We start from the raw sequence: 22,790 nt of genomic DNA, 5'->3' as shown, positions 1-22,790 counted from the left end.
GGGTGCAGTGGCTCACGCCTGTAATCCTTGCACTTTGGGAGGCCAAGGTGGGTGGATTCTTTTTTTATTTTATTTTATTTATTTATTTATTTATTTATTTTGCAGTTTTTGGCTAGGGCTGGGTTTGAATGCACCACCTCCAATATATGGGGCTGGCGCCCTACTCCGTTGAGCCATAGGTGCTGCCTGGCGGGTGGACTCGAGCTCACAAGTTCCAATCAGCCTGAGCAAAAGCAATACCCCGTCTCTACTAAAAATAGAAAAACTGAGGCAAGAGGATCACTTGAACCCGAGTTGGAGGTTGCTGTGAGCTATGATGCCATAGCACTCTACCCAGGGTGATAGCTTGAGATTCTGTAAAGGAAAGGAAAGAAAAGGAAAAGAGAGGAGAGGAGAGAAAAAAAGAAAGAAAAAGGAAAGAAAGGGCCGTTACTAATGTCATGATTGTTACGTTACATTTATGGAGATGACCCATCTCCTGGGGAAGCTGTGGAAATCTTTATCTATGAGGAACATAGATATTTGGGCTCACTGGTGAGGCTTTCTTACTGTTTAGTAGGGGAATTGGAAGTAGCACTTAAAATCTTATGCCTGAGATTTCGACTTTTTATTGTTTGTGACACACAGAGTCTGTGTAACACACACATGTCAAGAAGGGAGTCACACACCAGTCGAGATTGACTGGAGGCCAGAAATCAACAGGCTGAAAAGAAAACAAATATGCCTTCGATGAAAAAAAGAAAACTGAGAATCAGACTCTAAAAGTCTGAAGCCAGCACAGTACACGGGACAGCGGAGGATAAAGAAGTGGAAAACGGGTCACAGGCCCCAGGGGTCCCATCTGTCCAATGCTCACATGACCATCACCCACCTAGCAGGGTGGCAGTAAGGTGTGTCACAGCTAACCAGCCTCGGTAACCAGCACAGCAGGCACACGACATTGCTTCTCTCCACGCTCATCGTTCCTTCTCTCTGACTCTTTTCTTGAACGCAAAGAAGACTTCTACCTTATTTGTCCTCCAGAAGGAGGAGTGTGGGGAAACCCGTGTGACAACAACGAAAGGACAGAGGGTGTCCTGGGAGAGGCTGTCACCCCTAGTGTAGGGTCTCTCAAGGTCTGGGGCTTGGCCCAGGCTGACAGGAAGTATTGTTTTGTTGTTTTTTTTTTTTTTTTTTGGAGACAGAGTCTCATTTTGTTGCCCTGGGTAGAGTGCTGTAGCATCAAGCTCACAGCAACCTCAAACTCTTGGGCTTAAGCAACTCTCTTGCTTCAGCCTTCCCAGTATCTGGGACTATAGGCACCTGTCACAATGTCTTGCTATTTTTATGTTACAGTTGTCATTGTTGCTTAGCTGGCCCAGGCCGGGTTCCCACCCATCTGCTTCAGTGTATGTGGCCAGCACCCTACGCACTGGGCTACAGGCGCCAAGACGGAGGCATCACTTTTGAAGGCAGGAGCCCCCAGCTATCACCACACCTCAGAAGGGACAGAGAGAAGGTGGACAGACATGGTGCCCAGGCCCTAATGACACCAGCCAAGCCCCCACCGCTGGCTTCTAATTCATCAGCATCTTATTTTCTATTACCTTAGCTTAAAAGCCTTCTTTTTTGGTACCATTTGGAGATACTTTATGAGTTTACATATAAAGTTACTTATTTTACTTGTCTTTCTAATTCTTTAGGATTCTAGTCTCTGTTTTCCAACTTTATCCTTTGTTAACTGCCTTAATTTTCATCCTGCCACACTTTAGAATTTTTGTCTTAATGCTTTGTCTGCTATCTTTAATTTTTTTCATTCCTTTTAGAATGACTGATAAGTCACATCAATTTCTCAAAGCTAACACCCCTTTATTATCCTCATTTTAATTTTTACCTAGCTGGATACATTTTTTTTTTCAGAAAAGCAAATTATCTTTTAAAATCTCCTTACATTTCATCCTTCTTAATCTCTTTTGTCATTCCTTCTAATTTCTTAGTTTTAGGTAATATTTGCTTTCTATTTTGACTCCTGCTTGTAAGCCAGGAGCAGACATGTGGGTCCCGGCTGAGAAGCTGGGGAGGGTGCAGGTGGCTGCAAGGTTGGGGAAGATGGGCTTCTCCAGCTGCAGCCGACTGCCCCTCTGGTTCTGTTTGCGACAGCATCCAGCCCCTTCCAGGTTAACTTTGTGCCACCACCTCAGCCTGCATCTTGTAGAAGCCCCAGGCCAGTATTCCTTCCCATGTCAATGACTTTTTTAGTTTTTGAGAAAAAGTCTCACTTTATTGCCCTCGGTAGAGTGCTGTGACGTCACAGCTCACAGCAACCTCCAAGTCCTGGGCTTAGGTGATTCTCTTGCCTCCGCCTCCTGAGTTGCTGGGACTACAGGCACCCACCACAATGCCCAGCTATTTTTTTTGTTGCAGTTTGGCCGGGTCCAGGTTCAAACTCGCCACCCTCAGTATATGGGGCACCCTACCCACTGAGCCACAGGAGCCACCCCATGTCAATGACTTTTTACCCAGGGAGGTGGCACACTGAAATTCATTCAACAAATATCTGGTGCTCCCATGGAGACAAGGTGCCTGTCCTCCTCTGGCTTGTCCTGGTAGCGGCCAGATAAAAACAAGCTTCCCAAGATGATATTAGAGAAACCAGAAAGACAAAGCAAACAAACGCAGGCCACAGGCTGGACAAGAGGGAAGAGTAGCGGGTTGGGGAACGTGGCAGAGAAGGCAGCAGACATCTGATTCTGATTCTTTTCTTTCCAAAGGTGTATTGAGTGTCTTCTGCACCACTGGGTTACATCTGGGGAGGGGAGCCAGGGAAGGTCAGAGGCAGGAAGCTTCCAGGGCTTTTCAAGAAGCTTTAAATTTTGCCCTTATTATGATCAATTCTCATAACCACTTAAATCTCTTTGTTTGTTCTTTTTCTGTTTGTTTTGGATCCATAGGACTTCTGGAAATACAAATTGTTGTAAAATTCCATTTAGAAAGAATTGCCAGAAGAATGTTGATGTGTCATTGATATACTAGCCACTTCCCCTGGCGAGTCACTGAAAAATGAAAATCACATACAATAAACAAGCAAAACAAATGGTCCCTGCCACCCGTGGTGACTGGACCTTGGGCAAGCCATGCAGGTGGCCCCTGCCTCCAGCCTTAGAGGAGAAGGGACAGGTTCTTCCTTATTCTGTCATGAGCAGGTTAGCAAATCTGTGCCCCCAAGAACGGGGAGTGACAGGAGACTACACCAGGATGACAGCAGCAATAAAGCAGAAAAGCTCTTTCCCTTTCACAGGCAAGTGTGTCATAGGGACCCAGGTGGAGAAGTAACCTGTGAAGTATTGTCACTACTCAGCAAACTTTGGGAACAGTATCTTTGGCCTTACTGAGAGTCTCCAACCTCAGGGCCACTGACAGCTTGTCTAGCAACATAAGGACATCTTAGTTGGGCAGGACTGTGGTCCCCAAAGGCCACCTTCAGATCCTTGGTTGGGGCTCTAAACCCAACCAAGGATCTACACAAGGGCCAGTGAGTCAAAATGTCATCTAAGCCATCAAGGGCCACCATCACCTCAGGAGCCAGCTGGTCTCTGGGATCTCACCTTGTCCCCTTCTCTGGCTGAAAACAAAACGCTGGCCAGCCCAGTGGTGTCTGGGGAAGCTGGAGGGAATGGTGGTGTGTCATTCGCCCCCAGCTGCAGTACATGGAGCTACAGGCAAACACTTAGGACTCCAGGGCTGGCAATAGGGCTGGGGAGGGATGGGCTTGCGCAAGGAGGCCTAGTGCACCCTTGTGAGGGTGGGCCCCAGCTCACTGTGCAGGCAGACCCAGCCCTGTCCAGGACTTTCCCAGCAGACTGCAAGAGGAAGCCAAGTGCTATGTCTTCTGAGGGGACCCCATGAGAGGCAGCCACATGGAGAGGAAGGGCCCTGAGACCTTGTCTCAAGTGGCTGCTATGGAGGGGACCTGGCTCCTCTTCCTCCTTGCAGGGCAACTAGAGGGTCCTGGGGTGAGCGTCTTAGGAGGAGGGCTAGGGAGAAGCCAAACAGGGCTTCAGCCTTCTCACAAGACTGGCCTCTCGGGTCTGCTCAGAGCCTATGAGACAGGGAGGGGTCCCTGTTGCGTTTACCTCTCACCTCCGCCTAAAAAAGCATCACACTTGCCAAGTAGCATCTTAATTGTCTTTTTTCAGCTAAGTCCCGTCATATGCACATTTAGATCAAGTGAATTCAACTGTAGGTACGCAAAAAAAACTTCAAATTAAAAACAATGTAAACAAACTGTGTGACTCTGCCAGCCATTCCCCGCAATAAGCATATGCCCCAGAACGTGAATCTGCCAACATTTGCATCCAGTTCTGAGCCTCCCCGGGTGTGAGCATCTCACACACTTGTGTTTAAAGTCACCATACATCTTTTTTATACAACATGACCTCAAAACACAAGCCAAGCCAAGTAAGTCTTCCTCTGGTGCTCAGCCACAGAAGCAGCCATCTGTTCCCATGCCGCGGGAAAACTGGCTGTGCTGTATTTACTGAGAGACTGTATTTCAGTCGCCAGCCTCCCACCTCCCTGAGGGAGTCCCCCACCTCCAAAAGAATTTTGGTTATACTTGAGTTTCTCCTCAATGTTGACAAGAGAATCTCCCTAAACACAGGCTGAGATGCAGCTCCACTCTGTGGCTCTCTTCCTGTGAAGCCATGAGCTTTCATACTTCTACCACAGCACATGCCTGGCACTTAGTAGACATGGTGCCACGAAGGAGTGAGGAGGCCATGGGGTAAGCCAGGACAGGTTTCTCTCTGCCCTTGCCTATTTCCCTAAGCATGGGTGGATTAAGATTTCTAAGGCTGAATTGATTCTATTTCAGATCTGAGTGAAAGGGTGCACATAGCACCTGTCTCTGCTGTTTTCGCTCTCTACATCTTCTAATATTTCTTTAGAACAGTGTTTTTCAAACTTTTTTTTTATCTTACAGCACACTTGAACCCATACTTAAACTTTCACTGCACACTTAAATTATGTTGATCAAAAAAGAGAGGAAAAAAAGAATATACTTATGGTGCTTTGAACTTCTTTTGAAAATAATTTAATTACTGATTTTTAAAAATTTTTTTGAGGCACTCATAAGATCCTCCCCTAGAACACCAGTTGAAAATCACTGTTTTTGAAGGTCTCTCTTAGGATTTTCTTTTGCTGGTGAAATCTGGACAGCTGACACACCCACATGGACTGCTGATGCTATCAACTTTTATCTTTTGTAAGAAATGCCACCTGGCATGCAGTGAGTGCTCAATAAACACACTGTTGAGTGAATGAATAGATGAATGAATCCACTCCGCTTTTAGTCTACAACTATTCTTTAAGCTCCTTCCCTTTGGTTCTCAAGCTCCTACTAATAAACAGCCCATTCTTTCCAGTAATAGCCTGTCACTAGTTTCCTAAGCACACTGTGTCAACCATAACTTCTGAATTTGCTTCCTTCTTTCCTGATTTGGGTTTCCCCCCAGCAGGGTGAATGGCAACTCTGACATGGCTGCGATAATGAATCTGTTTTTGTCTCTTTTCTAAACTCCATAATGAAGATAATACCTCCATCAATTGGAATGCTAGGACCTTAGCAGGACTGCTTTGGCCTCTCCCCCAACTGATCTGGGCAGGAGGACTTTCCCCTACAGCTAGATCTCCTAGAGATTGTTATGTTAATTTCAATAGAAATTACTTCACCAGCTTTGCACAGTGGCAGTATCGTAGCCAATGAGGTTTATCTGAGACGCGATTATTTCTAACTGAAAACTTTTCCCAATATCCCGGCATGAGCACTTGAAATATAATCGGCATTGGCAATTTTTGACAGTCTCTATGGAGACTGAATTTTAAAAAATAAAAGAAATTACTTCACCAATATCAAGTTCAATGTTCAGATGTCACAGCCTACCATCCTGCCACATTTCCCTAGTCCAGTGTCTCCTAACCTTGAGTGCCACTGGAATCACTTGGGGAGAGTTTTGAAAATACTGACTCCTGTGACTTAGCCCAAGAGATCCTGATTCAACTGGTCTGTGTTAGGACGCAGCCTTTGGTGCCTTGCACGAGCTCCCTCAAAAGTTCTAACTTGTGTCCAGGTTCGGGAGTCATTTTACCTAGCCTCATAATTGGTCTCTGCCACCCTCTTAAAGATTGGATGACACCTTTCTGCCTTCTCCTACTTTTCCAAATGCTCACCCACCAAGAGAGCACTGCCCCCTCCTTCCAACAGCACAGAGAAGCACCGGCCAACACTCTTGGCAGGGATCCCACCAAGGAGCCAGCTCAGGGGCTTCATCCCACTCTCTCTCGCCTGCATCATGCCCTTCTCCTTCTGTACTGAATCACTCTCACCAGCGTTCCACCCGTGCAATAGGACCTCTCTTTCTCAAACATCCTAGTCCTCACTTCCTCCAAGTCCATACGCCAGCTCTGCTCCCTTCAGGCCAGTCCACTCTTTCTGCCAAGAGGTCATCTGGCCCCCATTCTCCTTCCATACCTGCCTTCCTCTTCACCAAATCTTTGTCTGTCTCAGTCTCCCCTGAACTGCTCTTGGCAAGGTCACAGTGACCTCTATCTGGTCAAACTAATGTTACCTCTCAATCCTTGTCTTAGGGATCATTGGCAGGGGTTTTCTCTTGGCTTCTGGATTCCACACTTGGCCTCTCATTTGCTTCACTGGACGCCAGGTCTCAAGCTCCTTTGCTGGATCCGCCTCTTTCTTTTAACTGGAAGCATTTGGGAGCCCCAGGAGCAGTCTTGGCTCCATTCTCCCCTCTTCTCTTCTCTGCAAAGGCACCTGAAGTGCTACTGTGTGCCCTGGGGACTTCACAACAGCTTGCTAAGAGCTGGACCAAGCGGCAGCCATCAGCCACATATGCAGCAACTGAAGGCTTGAAATGAGGCTGGTCCGAGCTAAGATGTAACATCACTGTGAAAACATCCTGGATTTTGGAGACTTGGTATGGGGAAATAATGTAAAATATTAAGATTTTTGTATTGATTATATGCTAAATGTTAGATTTCTTTTTGATCCACTGGATCAAGTAATTATATCAAAATTAATGCCACCTGATCTTTTGTTCTTTTTATTAAAAATGACTGCTAGAAACTTTTAATTATCTGTATGGCTTTTTATATTACTTCTCTTGGACAACTATGGTCTATAGATTGATGACTCTGAAATTTCTAACTCTAGCCACTTCTCTGCATTCTAGAGTTCTCCAGAGAAATAGAATCAATAGGATATGTGTGTGTGTATAAATATACAAAAGGAGACAAAAAATGCATACACTTTAAGGAAAGAAAATCTGTATTAAGACTGTAATACTCAATATATTCTAATAATAACATTTGTTATTTTGCATATTGTATCTTGTATCTCTTGTAATTGCAGAAGTCAAACGTGATTTGAATATTTCAATTTTATGATAGCTTTTTTCTTTTCTTATAAAATGTGTGTACATTTTGGGGGGACCTCTTATATATGAATAGAGATTTATTTTAAGCCATTGGTTCATTGATTATAGAGACTGGCAAATATAAATTTGGGCAGCCCTGCAAGCTTGAGGTCTGGGAAAGCCTCAGGCAGATTGCTGGGAGAATTCCTTCTTCACAGGGACCGCAGTCTGTTTGCTGTTAAGGCTTCCACTGACTGGATGAGACCCAACCACATTAAAAGGTGCCCTGCTTTACTCAAAATCTACTGATTTAAATGTTGATCTCATCTTTTAAAAATAATACCTTCACAGTCACATCCAGACTGGTGTTTGACCAAATATCTGGATGCCATGGCCCAGCCAAATTAACACATAAAATTATATAACCTGCATCAACTTGAATGTCTAATGGCCATCGGAAACTTCACACGCCCTAAACAGAAATCTGCTCTTGCCCCCCACTGCTCCACCCTACCCCAGTATAATTCCCCCATTGCTTAGGATGAGCCCTGATGCCTCTCTCCCCTCATCTCTCATGTCCTATCCAACATCAAGTTCAGCCAGTTCTCCTATCAGATCACATCCTGACTCTGACAGTGGCCACCTGATCCATGTCGCCACACTCTCCCACTTGTCTGTGCCAGTGCCTCAGACCCCCTCCCACTTTCCCCTCTCATCCTCCCATCCCTGTGCAGACAGTCTCCACACAGCAGCCTTACCATGTAACTCTCCAGCTCAAACCCCTAAAAGCTTGCTGCCACATCGGAATAAAATCAGAAATTTTGATGGAGACCCATAAGATGCAAATACCAGCCCTTGCCAACTTCTCTGATGTCATCACCTAACTTACGCACTGAACTCCAGCCAAACCAGCCTTCTTGAAGTTTCTCAGCCATGTCATTCCCACCTCCAGGTCTTTGCCAAGGAGTCCCACTTCCCCTCTAGTCAAACGCCCCTTCCTCCCTTCCTGTGAGGCTGCACTGGGCGTGGGGTCTTCTGTCCAGGGCCATCTCCATTGGGCCGACACATTGCTTCTTCACACAGCACCAGGGTGCTGATTTGGCCCGGTGAGCCCTTCTCTGACCATCTTCTGTCTCTCTAAGGAGACCATGCAGAGGTGACCGCATTCGTCGTGCACTGCTGGGGCTGCTGGATTCCAAGCCACACCCAGACTCTCAGTTTCAGTCTCTTGTCAGTACAATGACAATAAGGAAAGTTTCCATTTCTTGGATTTGTTTGGGGGATCATGTGATAATCTTTGTAAAGTGCTAGCATATAGTCAATGTCCGGCTGAGATGTTGCCAATTGTATTATGGACACTTACAGATAAGGAGCTGAGAGCCAGGGAACAAGAGAGTGGAGCCTGTAATCTGGGTTTATGAGTATTTGCATCAACTCACCCATGAATAAGAGGTTGAGGGACAGGGTTATTGGGGGAAGGTGGGTCCATAATGCCATTTTTTTTTTTGAGACAGAGCCTCAAGCTGTCCCCCTGGGTAGAGTGCCATGGCATCACAGCTCACAGCAACCTACAACTCCTGGGCTCAAGCGAGGAGGAGTAGCTGGGACCACAGGCGCCCACCACAACGCCCGGCCATTTTTTTGGTTGCAGCTGTCATTGTTATTTTTGGTGGGCCCGGGGCTGGATTTGAACCCGCCACCCCAGGTGTATGTGGCTGGCGCCCTAGCCACTTGAGCCACAGGTGCCGAGCCATAATGCCATTTTTAAGGGAGAGTCATGTCTCGTGCCTGATACAGTTAGCAACGGCCACCAAGAGAGGGCTTGCTAGTATTTCCCTTCACTCTGTGTCATCTTTATTGGGCCTTCCAACTCAGCATGTGTCCTCTTCTGATCCCAGCAAGTGGCATACTGATTTTAAGGTGAAATTTGTTATCCTGGCATGTTAAGAGTACGTTGGGAGAAAGAGCTTCTCACTGAAAATGGTACGTAAACTGGGAACTACAGTCCCAAATCAATGAAAAGAGAGGAGGAAACACCATGCTGCTTTAAATGAGTTTTGGTCTCTAGACATAGAGGGATTGTAATCGCAAACTGCTAATGGGATTTGCAGAAGTCGTTTCGGAACTACTATCTGCAATCTTCAAGAAACACAAAACAGGAGGAGTGTCAAAGGAACAGAGATGGATGATGATGTAGGAATTTTTCAAATGTGGAAACAATAAGGCTGTATTGAACACTTGACTGAACATAACTCATTAGTTCTCTGATAATTCAGAGAGCAATTCAGAAGCACACATGGCTTTAAGGTCATTGCTCAAAGTGAAGCTTACTGCCTACTTTAAATGGACAGATGTTCATCTTAACGCCTGAACTGCTAACTGTTTACAGCTTCCCTGGCAACAGAGCTTGATTTGTTAATAATCCCTTCCATTTACTGGGGACTCCCTGTGCCAGGAGCAATAAGTACTTTCCTTACATTTGCTTCTTTCATCCTTTCTGCCACCCTGTGAGGTCCACATTATGAGTACATCAAAGCTGAGAGAGACGAAACCATCTGTCCACAGCTATCCAGGTAAAATGACAAGCTGTGAGACTCAACACAACTGCGTCTGATTTATTTTTATGTTTTATTTTTCTGAGACAGAGTCTCACTTTGCCGCCCTCGGTAGAGTGCCATGGCGTCATAGCAAACTCCTGGGCTCGAGCAATTCCCTTGCCTCAGCCTCCCAAGTAGCTGGGACTATAGGCTCCTGCCACAATGCCCGGCTATTTTTAAGAACAGGGTCTCATTCTTGCTCAGGTTGGTCTCAAGTTCAATCAATGCCTAACTCAGCCTCCTAGAGTGCTAGGATTATAGGAATGAGTCAAATGTGCCTAATTTAAAGGCAGTTTCTCTGAATCACAACTCTACACTGCCTAGAAACGTCCAGACTGCGTTTCATAAATAGGAGGCCAAAGAGAAGCCAACATAGGAAGCAGAAAATAAGTGATCATGAGAACAGGCAAGTGAGCTTCTATAAAGTTTCCCATTCATTGCACCTCTAGGGTATAATTTCCATGTTTTCCCTATGGCACTAACACTTTTCCACATGGAAATACTGTGATCTGCTTTAGCTAAAGTGTTCAAAATCATGACATGTGGAGTGGATTGGACTTGATGAGGAGGTCCAGGCACTTGCCCTGTTAATGCTACAGTTCTGGTTTCCTGATCACATTACCATTATCCAGCTTCTGGGCAAATATACAAGTTATATTTTGTTTAAATAAGCAATCCTCCAACTCTCCTATGATCTATTTTGAATTACTTATTATTTATAGCCATGAGCCCTGGTAGCAAGCAAATGAAACCTTCAAATTAGATAATTGTCCATTTAGTAAATAGTCCATTTAGTAAAGGGACTATTAACCAAGATTTTGGCAGGATTGACAGAAATCAACAGGCTATGGTGAAGATGTCACAGCTTCACAGCTCACCTGCCTTGGAATGATCAAGAGCACGGAGCAGATTCTAGTCCCTCGTGTATGGTTATAGGCAAGGCCGGCTGGCCTGCACCAGGGCCCAGGGTGTGGATTTGGGAGAATTTGTATCCCAACCTCTTTTCCTTCCCAACCCTGAATGCTGCCACCTCCCAGTGGTAGTCATAGAACAAGAAAGGCTGATATTATTCTCAGGACAGAACAGAGTAAAAGAAGACCCAGATAGATCTGGTGGGATGAATAGAAGACACCTAATACAACCTCCAACTCCCCCCACCCCAAATGAAATTCAAATAATTACAACACGAGCAAAAAAGAAAAAAGAAAATAAAACAGATGATGTATATATATATATATACACATAAATAGTATATACTGTGTATAGAGAACTATAATTTTGTATAATCAAAACAACACCCATTAAGAGGTCACAAATTGATTAGCCCCAAGACAATTTTATTTGACCTATTACTCATCTTACAGACATCTGAATGCATTGCCAATATTTAAATTTTGGGAGAGTTTTACAGGGAAACTGAGATTTCCTGTTTTTCTTGAACTATTCAAAAATTCTACAGTGGTTTTTCTTGAACTATTCAAAAATTTATAGTGGGCACTGAGGGGCTGCTGGCCCTGGAGGGACAGACAGATACAGGCAGCCTCCAGGCACTGTGGCCTACAGTCCCTCTCCACCTCCCTGCCAACTTGACTGTGTCGATTAATTTTCAGGCCCCAGTAGGCAACTGACTTATATCAACAAAGAGAGGCTGATGTAACTGAGTAGCAGTGTTAATTCTAAGCTTCTGGCCACCAGGGCAAAGAGGGAAGCTGCATAGGGCTCAAGTGTACCAATTCATTAGAAGAAGAAAGTTTTTCTAGCTCTAATTTCTGAAAAATACCCATATAGGAATGGCACATCAACTTCTTTTTCTCCAACTTTTGATGCTCACGAAAAGCTCAACCCAAAGGGCGGCTGGAATGGTTATCAACTCAGACTACAGATTTCCCTGCTATCAGGTGGTGCTCAAAACTCTTGCCCCTGGAACGATGGTTCTTATCAGGTTCTTAACAGCACTTTTTTCCTGGGGGACATTTGGCAATGTCTGGAGACATTTTTGATTGTCATAACTGGGAGTTGCTTCTGGCAGGGACACTGCTCAACATACTACCCTCCAGAAGACAGCCTCCTGCCTGCCCACAACAAAGAATTATCCAGCCTCAGATGTCAGCAGTGCCAAATCTGGGAATAAAATCCAGATTCCTCCATTCCACTTCCAAGATTCCCAGTGCTTGGCCCTGTTGGTATCAACCACCTCTTCATTCCCCCATCCCCGATTATACTCCAGACTCTGTTGCCTTCTTTTCTCATTCTCTGTCCTCTGTTTGGCCCTTTGTGTATGCTATTCCTACTACCTGAAACACAAACACATCACCTAGGGACAGTCTATATCCCTCAGGTGTCACCTTAGATATCACATCACTTCTTCAGGGAAGCCTTGTCCACAGGGGCTCTTAGGGCATCCTTCTTGAGGATGGTTAATGATCACACTCTGGTATCACGTCTGGACTAATCTAAGGGGACCAAGACTAGGTCTGTCTTGGCCACTGTATCCCCAGTACCTGTATGTAACAGGCACTCAATTCTGGCCACACCCTCATAGTTTTAAAGAAATAAAATTCAAGTCCTACAAGCAGCCTTAGTTTTGTCTCCAAGATAGCCACATTGACTCATGCACCTCTTGGGAGAAAGTGAATGAGCTCTGAGAGAGTTATTTCTTCATTTTCCAGCAAGATCTGGCCCTGGCGAGCCTTCCTAATTCCACCTCTCAGGAGAAAACATTTGGATTACAGGTTGATCTGACTTGGCTTTAGAAAGCCAAGAATGCGTTCAATTTAATTACCATTCAGTGTTAGTCAGCATGAATTCACAGAAGTCCTCACTCTACATATTTACCAAGAAATCTATAGACCCTCATTTTTCTAGACAGGGCCATTTCAGACACTTCCTGTCTCCAAGAAGTCATTGCTAATATCGAATTCCAATAGTATGTGAAACTGTGGATGGCAGCCAATAAAAGATGCTTTAAACCCCAGCCCTCCCTTGATACCCTGGCAATTTGTGAGTAACCTAGAAGGGAGCAGAATTCATCAAACTCTGAAGTCTGAGCCTTTCCCCTCTGGTGGTGAGAACCGAGTGAAAATTGATAGCCCCTCCAGAGCCACTTTTGGAATTAAAGTTAATTCACATCCATTCACTTGCCCTGTGTCCACAACAGAACATTATTTTTCCAGAAGACTTATAAATGTGCCCCAAGGTGACAAAGGGAAATGATGGAATACATTTGCTTCCTCCAACAGGAAGGCGGGTGCCATTTCGAAACTGCCCACAGTGGAGGGGGGCGGTTGGGGAAGACTGGTGCCAGCCAGCTCTGGCCCCTACATGGAGCCGGAGCTCAGGTCCTCAGGAGATGAGAGAGCCCATCTGCTTGCCCAGCGTGGTCTCACTGTAATGTGTACAGCAGGTGCCTTGTATTTCCTCTCTGCTGGGGACTTGTAATGTCTGTTGAATGCAACCAGAATCTGGAAAGCATGGAGCCTCAGGGAAGGAGGGAGAGGGCTGCACTGTAAATAGCAACAGAGTGAAACACGGTGTTTTGTTGACAGGTGTTCCCTGGGGAAGGCTGCCTCCCCCAGGAGCAGGAGAGTCTTTCAGCATCCCTGACAGCAGACAGCAGAAGTCCACAAAGAGGTGTAGAAATGACAGCTCTGTTATTATAATGAGATTAAATATGAGTCATTGTCAGGAGCAGGAAGAAGCAGTGGTGATGTTTTTTCATTCTTTCAGTGGTAAATCGTCTGAGCCGCTGGTTTGTGCGTGGTCTTAGAAGTCAGCCCATCACGCAATTGACATTGGTTTCACAGAATCACAGACTGTTACAGCTGCAGAGAACTTTGAGGCCACATAAGTCAGCTCTGTATGAAATATGTTCCATAGTTGCTGCAATCTGAACCCAAACTGGGAACTAGGGAGTTCCAAGCAAAGAGGAACTGAATTTTCTAGCCTTATCAGTTGCCCTCAGTTCCCTGCCACCTCCCAGTGCTGCCTGAGGACACAGCCCGACACTCAAAGCAGTGCTGTGAGCAGCCAAGTGTCAGCCTGGGTTGGAACCTTGGCCTGATTACTGACTAACGAGGTGACATTGGGCTGATTATCTCATAACCCCATGTCCTCATCTTTAAAGTGAGGACAATAATATGTCCCCCTGAGCCTCTGTGAGGATTAAATGGGATAATGATGCATGACACACAGTGAGCACTCCGTATCCGTATGTGTTGGTGAAACCTGAGTGCATGTTTTGCACACATGTCTGTTTACTGCATTTAGCACCTAGTATAAGTACAAAAATGACACATTCCCTTCAATTCTTGATCTGCCATATTCTGCTTTGCACCACTATTTTATCTTAAGAAGATGTGACAAAGATAATGATTTTCCTACTGCAAATGACATAGTGTCCTTTCCAGAGGCTTGCCGTCCTATAAAAGGTGTTCTTTTGTTTTTTTTTTTCAAAGAGGTCAATTCTGTACCCTTTCTCCTATTTATTTATTTTGGCCGTGGCTGGGTTTAAACCCGCCACCTCCGGCATATGGGGCCGGAGTCCTACCCTTTTGAGCCACAGGCGCCACCCTCACACCCCATAAAGGGTGTTAAGTGGCCATTTGTCTAAGGAAATCCACAGGGCTGTCCCACACTCTCCATCCTGCTTCCCTGTGGCAGGCCTTGCCCATGCAGGAGGCAGAACTGCCCCAGGAGCTCAGTAGAAGTGGCATCCACAGCCACGTGGGAACATCTTGTCACAGCTGACATCTTCACCCCACAGAAGGGGCTGCAGAGAGATGGGGCAGCAGGTGTGATATGAAGGCAGTTATGGGGCTCCCTCCCTGCAGGGCACGAAGGTCAGGGCCCTGCCCAGCCTCACGGGATCCCTCAGCCATTCCAGCTGAATGAACGCCTCTGCCCTTTCCTGAAAGTTACCCCCAACAGTTGCCTCGTGCTGTGCGTGAGCTGCTTTCCAGTGAGTGAAATGCGGACTGTGAGAAGAACTGGGGGCTGTGGAGGTGCAGTCGGGCGCGGGTGTTGGCCTCAGAGCCTCCCTGTAGAACTGGGATGGTGGCGCTCCGGGTCCTGAGGATCAAGTGCCTGGACGTCTCTGCACGCACGCGCTGCGCGGGGGAGATGTTGGCAGGTGCGTCGCGGCACTGCAGCCTGTCTGCTAAACCACGGCCGGAACCGTAAAGGCAGGAGGGTTTCCAGCGGGCCGGCGGCGCTGTCAGTGCTCCGCGAGGGCGGAGGCACTCGGCGTGTTCTGGGACCTGCGGGTTTCCCGCGGGCTGCCAGTCCTGGGTCACCTTCAGAACTTGCTGAGCACATGCTGACCCGTGTGACCAGGAAGACCAGCCATTTCCTCTTTTCAAAGCAAATACCGGGGAGGGGGCAGTGTCAAGGGACCTCAGAGGTCTGGAGGGCGGGCGTCATATCCCCAGAGAAAAAGGCCAGGCTGAAAGGGGAACGGAGCGGGTGGGTTTTCTGAGTTTGGTCCACAGCCTCGACCTCAGCACATTTCTTTCCATAGCCGTCTAGTGAAGGAATTTCCAAGTCTTAGTATTTATCGACCAGCCCGGAGGGTGGAATTGGGGGTGAGCACTTCCAGGCAGCCCAGCTCTTCCCACCCATCGCCTGGAGGCGGGGTGGGTGGGGGGGATGAGCTCCCTGCCCCTGGAGCTTCTGGCAGAGTGAGGCGAACCGGCGGGCAGGGAACGGGAGCTCCCCAGGCCTTTCAGGCGTCCTCGGGCCAAACATGGTGTTTGGGGCAATCCTGTCCTTCACTGGTTATGCTCACAGTCATGGAAATGGGCTTTCTATACTAGAACCTGGGAGGCCTGAATAGGGGGACGGGCATAGGGTCCATTAACTCTACTTCCTCTGCAGCCCGACAGGCAGTCCAGGGTCTTGGATCTCAGAGTACCAGAGGGAAAGGGGCGCAGTAGTTCCCTCCCTCCAGGCACCAGGGAGGCCGGCCTGGAGACGCAACCTACTCAGACAAGAGGCCAAAAAGCTTGGCTTTCAAATTTGTTGAATTCCACCTGATGATAGCATCTCTAAGAATGTTTGCTTTTTAAAAACATGTTTATATAGTAAAGATTATATTAGAATTTGCTTAGAAATAGGTAAGTCTATTTTCTCACCAAACAGGTAAATGTGTTGGTCTCAAGTAAAAAAGTCAGTCTCTTCTTTAACAAGTATTCTTCCTCTGGGAATTTACCAAAGTAAATAATCCTAAATTCTGAAAAATCTACATTCATGTCTGTGTTTAGTGTAGTACTGCTAGTTTGTGTGAAAGAACAATAAATACCTTCAATATTTCATGACAGGGTAATGGTTAAGTAAACTGTGTAAATTCCCTGTATGGAGTCTTATTCAGCCGTTACAGATGACAAGGAAATGCCAAAATCCCCAGGTGTGGGAGGGGAGGGGAAATCAAGCTATTAAATCAAATGTTATAAGTGCAATTCTATAGAGATGTGAGAAAAACCTGCCATAAAATTTGCTGAAACATGCATTGCAGCAGGGTCACAGATAATGCCTTTTCTTAATTTTCTAAATTTTCAGTTGCACAATTATATTTTTATAATGTAAAAATATGAACATAATTTTCAAATAGAAAATATTTCACTGATCCACCAAGAGATTTAGTTCTTCTGGACCCAAGAGGCAGCCTCCCGACATGAAAGAAACCCACGTGCAGAGAATTTGGTAGTTTATCTGGCTGGGTGGGAATCCTGCATGAGCAGTTCATTGGGAATCGTATGAAGTAGCTGCTGTAACCACACTTCATGTTGGGTGGTATGAATAAAAGGGTGGTTTCTGGAACTCCTGCTGTTTTCTGCACTGAATGTAACATGCTGTGTTTCCCACCAGAACTGCATGTTAAGACAGCCAGAAAGTACTGAGGAACAAGAGGTCAGAGCAGTGAGGAATCTGAGAATCCCATCATGCAGAACAGCTGGAGGAGATGGCACAAGGAGACTAGAAAAGAAAGACAGAGCAGCAGCAGGCTGGCAGTCCCCTAACATCTGGGAAATTGGAACCTCATTTTGGCTTTAACATCTAATCCATTCTCACTAGGAAGTTGATATCTTTATCCAGAGGTGACATGAAAAAGGTCTTTGCCTAGTCTTCTTTACTTGTTGCTCTGATTCTGAGTCTCTTATGTGTCATGCCCTGTGGCAAATCTTGTGCCAGTCAGCAATGGAATGCTAACTCCCTTCTATCAGGGTTCATTTGCCAATTGTAGATGGAATTCTTCTTTTGTAATTGCTTGAACTGAGTTATTAACTATGAATTCCTCATCACTATTTCTATAGATACAGCTGTTATTCTTTCTGTAATACTTTCTGACTGCACAGATCTATGCTCTGCTAGAATTTTTTATTCATTCATGCTACAAATATTTTAATGAGTGCTCGTCCCATGCCAGCCCCGCTCTAGGCACTTCTTTGAGTTTAGGGAGCTTCAGTTCCCTGAGACAGGAAGAGTTAACATTTATTGGGTGTTTGCATGGATTAACTTATTTAAGGCTTATCCTAATCCTGTTGTATAAGCACTGTTATCTCCATTTTAAAGCCCAGGAAATGGAGGTATAAAAATGTTAAGCAACTTGTCCAAATAGACTGAGGGTCCTCACTCTTATCCACGATGCTAGATTCACTTCTCTGGAGTTGGAGAGGGAGCTTACGGAGACCTATGCTCTACTGACTCAGCCTTCTGGTTCTATTGCAACTGTCTATTGTCTGGAAATTACTTCTCTTACCCTGTTGTAGTGAGGTGAGAGGTGATCAGGGTGTGAAAAGAATGACTTGGAAGTTGAGTACCACTTGAAAAATTGATTACCTCTAAATTACTTGCTGTGTTGCATTGTCCTACGGATGGAGCACGACATCTTCAGGCTTCCTTGGACCAGTTCATGGCAATGCCAGCTACATTTTTGAAAGTACATAAAAATAAAATGTTTATTTTAAAGTAAAATGCTTGCCTGGTGCAGTGGCCTATAATCCTAGCACTCTGAGAGGCCAAGGCAGGAGGGTCCCTTAAACTCAGGAGTTTGAGACCAACCTGAGCAAGAGCGAGACCCCCATCTCTACTAAAAAATAGAAAAAATTAGCCAAGAATTGTAGAGGGGTGCCTATAGTCCCAGCTACTTGGGAGGCTGAGGCAGTAAGATCGCTTGAATCCAGGAGTCTGAGTTTGCTGTGAGCGAGGCTGATGCCACGGTACTCTAGCCTAGGCAATAGATGAGACTCTGTCTCGAACAAAACAGAAACAAAAAAGAGCAAAATAAAAATTATATTTAAAAAAAAAAAGTAAAATACTTTCTTACATGGAGCATACAATATTTGGGGAATATTGTTCTAACCAACTATGATGATTTTTAAGTACAGGAGAAGAGCCAGTACCATGAGAATACCTACTGCTACCAACCAGGAGAACACAAGGACAGCTGCCTACAGAGGCTGGAGGGGATTCCGACCGTGCTGAATGCTGAATTTTCAGAGATAGGGTAATTTTCATAATAATTGTTACACTTATCAGTTTAATTACTACCTTTTTAAGGGCAATGAATCTGATAGGAAATGCTAGATGCCCTGTTAATATTGTGTTGCCTGCAAGCATTTTTATTGTTTTCTGTACACAGTCTACGATTTTGGAAAAGATCCTTAATGGGAAAGACAAACTTTCTCCCAGCCTGTTGTGTCAAATTCAGTGAGAAGTTATTCTGCTTTGTACTCCCAGCAAGCTATTTTTCTCTTAAGGGTTACATGCATGTCTTTGTTTTAAAAATTAATTTGATTTTTATTCATTCGTTTATTACCCTAATGTTTATTGACTGCCTACTATGTGTCAGGGATTTTTCTGGGCACTAGGAATCAGAGATAAATAAAACAGACAAAGCCCCTGGAGTTTACATTGGGGGTGAGGGCCTAGAGAACTGATAAAAAGAGCACAAATAATAATGTCAGTTGGTGCTAGTCACTAGGGAGAAAAATAAGGCAGGCTCACAGGAGAGAGAAGGAAAGGAGAAAATGGTTTTTGATGAGTTAAGAGGCAAGACATCTCTGAGGAAGTGATGGGACTGTGACCTGAGTGATAACAACGGGACAAAGGCCACATCCTCACGTGTGGGCAAGTCCCATAGTGCCTCTATTTTCTCATCACCAAAATGGAGAGAGTCACCATAGCTACATCAGAGGGATTTTTGATTAATCATGCAGCTTATTAATTTTCTGAGTTCTTTTCTTGCTTGCATGCTTTTCTTACACATGTATGGTGATCGCATTTTCCAAATTGCTAGTATAGGGGGAATATAGGCTTTTCCAAATGATTTTTCTGCTTTGTGGATTTACAGTAGCCTCCCTTATTTGAGGTTTTGTTTTCTGTGGTTTCAGTTACCCATGGTCCAAAAATATTAAATGGAAATTTCACCAATTGTGGTCCAAAAATATTAAATGGAAATTTCACAAATAAGCATTCTAAGTTTTAAATGTCTCACTGTTATAAATAGGGTGAAGAACTCTCTTTGTCCTGCCAGGAACATGGATCCTCCCTTTGGCCAGCATCTCCACACTGTAGATGCCACCTACCCTGGTCACTTAGGATCTGTCTCAGTTCTCAGATTGACTGCACAGGGAATCACAGTGCTTATTATGTTCCAGGAACACCTGTCTCCCCAAAGCACCAGAGTAGTCATGCCAGCAATTTGGATATGCCAAAGTGAAACCCTAACATTTTTTTAAGTGAAAAAAGAGAAATTCTAACTTAAAAAGGAAGGAAAAAAATAATATGCTGAGGTTGCTAACATCTAGGGTAGGAACAAATCTACTATCTTGGAAACTGTGAGGAAATAAAAGGAAATTTGCACGTAATATACATGGGGTTTGGTACTATCTGCAGTTTCAGGCATCCACTAGGGGGTCTTAGAATGTCCGCTCTCCCAGGATAAGTGGGGATTAACTGTATTTTAACTTCCATAGAGGAGCCAAATTACTCTTTAATGTACATGTAATGCATTACAACATGTTTTTTTTTTTAAATGTAGTTCAGAATAAGTGTCCCGGGATATGCCAATCAGCCCTCCCCTTTCCCCGTCATGGCAGCCAGATGCTCACCCTCCAGCGAATGCATGGTGACCTTTTGGGGCCAATCCCTTTCTGCATTTGGGTGATGGCTCATTGTGTGTTTGCTCTTCAGGAATCAACTGTACACGTAGGCTTTGTGAATTTTGCAGTACGTTACGTTTTACAATTCATTAAGTGTTCAAAGAGAGAGAAGGAGAAAGCAAGAATGAAATCTGGGGCATTTTTCTCCATTCCTTCACAAAACTTCCCTGAAATGGCAGCAAAGAAGTTTTCAAAAGTGCAAATTGACGAGGAGCAAAATGGGAGAGGGAGGAGACACAATATCTCAACAAATATTTCGAAGATGAAATGAGTAGCACAAATTTAGTAAAGAAAATCTAAAACCTCACTCTCCCTATAAAGGCAGGTGAGGGAAATAGGATCAGCTGAGAAGCAGCAAAACCTAATCGACATAGTTCTCCGCGTGAGAGAAACCGGGTGGATGGATGGCACAGGGGCAAGACTTCTCCAAGTCGGCCTTTGCAGCATGCCTGGACTTCTGATGTATGTAAATGGATATCTGTTCACAAAATAAAGGAGGAGGAGGAGGAGGAGGAGGAAGAAGTGAAACAGAAAGATGATTTCTGCCACAGAACCCAGAAACAAGGAAAGGCTCTGGATTGGAGGGACCCCCTTAGGTCCCTCTGAGGCCAGGGTTGGAGGCGGGGGTCTGGGCCAAGAGCAGGTGGCCAACGTGTCACCATTACAGGTCTCACCATGAGTGTTGGGCTCTAGTTTCCTGCTCCCCTACAGACAACAGGACCTCAGGGCCACCGGGTGCTGCTGGTGGGGTGAGGTGACATTAGAGTGTGAGTAGCTTGTAGCTGGAATGACCAGACACGCCCACACCCCTACACCTCAGCTCTCAGCTCTGGGCTGTCAGCTTACACCCCAGCCCAGCTAAATCAGTGTTTTGGAGGGTTCCTCCCCAAGGGGGACAACAGGAGGGACTGAGGGAAGACCTCTAGCCTGGGACTAGAGTCCAAGCCCAGCAAACAGCTCGCAGGCGGGGAGAGCCGCCTCTGTGCCCGGCCCTGCACTCTGGGCTCCACGCCGACTGACTGGGTACCGCCGTGGGACACTAATCCCTGGCGCTGTCTCCACTTCAGTTTTACAGATGCTGAGACTTTTTGTCAGCATCCCTGAGCCTCACCCCACCCCCCAGTTAGGTTGCCACTGCCTAGCTCTGCCCTCACGTGCCAATCCTCCATCTGCTTTGAGCCTTCAAATTATGGTTTAAAATTCCCCCCTTTTCGTGCTTCTTGTCTTTGAGGTGAATTAATATTTTAAAATTGGTAGACTAGATTTTAGTGCACTTTTATTAATAAGTTCACAGCAAAATAGAACAAAAAGTACAGAGAGCTTCCATATACCTCTGCCCAGCCTCCCCCAGCCTCCACATCCACCACCACGGTGGGGCATTGGTCATAGTCAGCAACCCTACTGTCTGGACACACCGTTATCACCCAGAGTCCACAGTTCGCATTAGACTTCATTCTTGGTGTTGCCCATTCCAGGTTTGGACAAATGTTTAATGACATGTGTCCACTGTTACAGTATCATACAGAAATCCCTGGCACTCTGCCTATGCATCCTTTCTCCCCATCTCTGCCAACCACTGATTCCTTCACTATCTCCACAGTTTTAGTTTGTCCAGGCTGTCATATAGCTGCATTCATAATTGATAATTTAAAAATAATTTTTACTACTTTATTGTCATCTTAGTGGGGTTTGGGACAGAAGAAGAGATTTAAAAGTTGGTGCTTAATGGACCCCATTAAAGTATATGGTAAGTGAGCCTTACTACTAATCTCTACTCATTTTTCTTTTAAAATTAAAGATATATGGCCAAGAAAAGTGGCTCATGCCTGTAATCTGAGCAGTCTGGGAGGCCAAGGTGAGTGGATTGCTTCACCCCACAAAGTTCAAGATCAGCCTGAGTAGGAGCAAGACTCATCCTCTACTAAAAATAGAAAAAAAAAAAAAAAACTAGCTAGGTGTTGTGATGGGCACCGGTAGTCCCAGCTACTCAGAAAGTAAGGCAAGAGGATTGCTTGACCCCACGTTTGAGGTAGCTGCGAGCTATGATGATATGGCACTGTACCTAGGGTGACAGAGTGAGACTCTGTCTAGATAGATTGATCAATTGATAGATAGATAGATAAAATTAAGGATAGATACCCTAGAAGGAAAAAGAAAAGTCTTCAGTACGTTGAGTTCAAAGCTGGTGAGCAAGGATTAGGTGTGGACAGACTCTGACCCTTCTGGAGCTTTCAGACCAGGGATGCATTAACAGCACTTCTGGAAATGTTCAGGGTCTGACTTAGGGATAGCTGTGACTTCCCGTGGGGACAGCCTGCAGCACCACACTCTTTGTCTATTTCTTACCCTGTCCCCTAAAGTCCTAATCCCCAGTAGCTCAGAATGTGATCTTATTTGGAGATAGGGTATTTACAGTGGGGCATTGGTTATAGTCAGGGACCCTACTGTCTGGGGTCAGAGTCAGAGTCTTGCTGTCAGAAACTCAGGGCTGCTGTGACAAAGTACCACAACTGGGTGGCTTAGAATAATTTATTGTCTCACACTTCTGGAGGCTGAAAGCCCAAGATCAAGGTGTCCATAGGCCTGGGTCCCTCAGCAGCCCACTGGAGAGGGTAATCAGGTTACAA

General features: G+C 45.4%; 1 non-coding gene across 1 annotated transcript; it reads left to right on the top strand.

Annotated features, from left to right (window-relative positions):
- The first annotated feature begins 5,710 nt into the window (after positions 1-5,710).
- LOC111727740 lies at positions 5,711-5,851 on the top strand. Its single transcript, XR_002775213.1, has one exon. It is a non-coding gene; the product is annotated as a U4 spliceosomal RNA (small nuclear RNA).
- Positions 5,852-22,790: the final 16,939 nt, after the last annotated feature.

The sequence above is a fragment of the Otolemur garnettii genome, unplaced genomic scaffold (genome assembly GCF_000181295.1).
Source record: "Otolemur garnettii isolate 467f Iridium unplaced genomic scaffold, OtoGar3 scaffold00120, whole genome shotgun sequence".
Classification (NCBI taxonomy): Eukaryota; Metazoa; Chordata; class Mammalia; order Primates; family Galagidae; genus Otolemur; species Otolemur garnettii.
The sequence above is the reverse complement of the archived record's forward strand: the minus strand, read 5'-3'. Positions and strand labels throughout refer to the sequence as shown.